Source organism: Cynara cardunculus (genome assembly GCF_001531365.2).
Source record: "Cynara cardunculus var. scolymus isolate 2C chromosome LG 2, CcrdV1, whole genome shotgun sequence".
NCBI classification, from domain to species: Eukaryota; Viridiplantae; Streptophyta; class Magnoliopsida; order Asterales; family Asteraceae; genus Cynara; species Cynara cardunculus.
The window spans coordinates 50,861,844-50,862,998 of NC_037529.1; positions in this window are offsets into that span (position 1 = coordinate 50,861,844).

A 1,155-nucleotide genomic window follows, 5' to 3' on the forward strand; every position below is an offset into this window, starting at 1 on the left:
ATTCAATAAAGAAAGCGGCGTTGTTTTCTATTTCATCTTCTTCTTCTACAAATCTCTCTTGATTTCCTTTATTAAATTGTTCTACTGTCAGATCTTGGTTATAACAAGTGGTATCAGAGCCAAATCGATTAATTTCTATCGATACGATATTTCTGGCAGCAGATTCAATTTTCTTGAAAAATACTCTAATGAATTGCTTGCTGTTCGACTGCAGTTTGGTCCCAATAACTCTGATTTCTTCTTATGTTTAAATGTCTATAGAGTTTCTTGGAGTTAGTCGACTCATTGAACCTTGACTTTGTCAAATCTGCGCGTAGGCGTTTTGCAAGAATTCATGGTTCTCACAGCCTAAGGCAATTGCTGTTTTATTTGCCAAACATATATCGCCAATTTCTTGAGTATTCTTTCATCTTCTCTTTTCGTTGTTTTTAATCTATAATAGCTTAAGTTTTTCTTGCCTGCTATCACCATTCTTACATGTTTATGGCAATTTCCTTCATGTTTTGCCCTTAGAAGCATTAACAGCAATTTTGTCAATTTTCTTTAAATTGACCTGCTGTTTCTTGAAGCCATAAAGCTTAAATGTTAATTCTTCTCTCCGGTTCTTAATTTCAATGGTGTTTGCTTCGGTTATTCAAGTTTTCTTCAATTGAATCAAGCTCTAAATCTAAATTCCTACTCAACTTGCGGTTCATTGAAAGTTTCTTTGTCATAAGACTGTTTGCACTGTTTTGTCAAGTAATTCACACATTTATCTATCCTGTTTTGGATGAATTAGCTACTTTTGGGGTGAGTGGCTATTCTGTGCTTCAAAGAATGTGCTGGTTTGTGGGCAGATTAAAGCTGCATCTTGTGCATTCAGTGGTGCTGCATTCACATTGAATCTGATTTGATCTAAGAGTTGAAAATGAAGAACGTAGAACTATATTTTGGGGGGAGCTTGAATATTCCATCCATACCAAGCACACTAAACTTTTTTAAGAAAGCAGAGGGGAGAAGACCTGAAGACTTCATGAAGATACTTGCTTCATAAAACTTTGGGTGGGAGATTGTTAGCATCAAATTGATGCTAATAATTATCTTAAAAAGTTATTAAGCAATCTGGGCTAAGGATGGATCATCTGAAGATGCTTCTGTGCCAAAACGTCTAAGTCT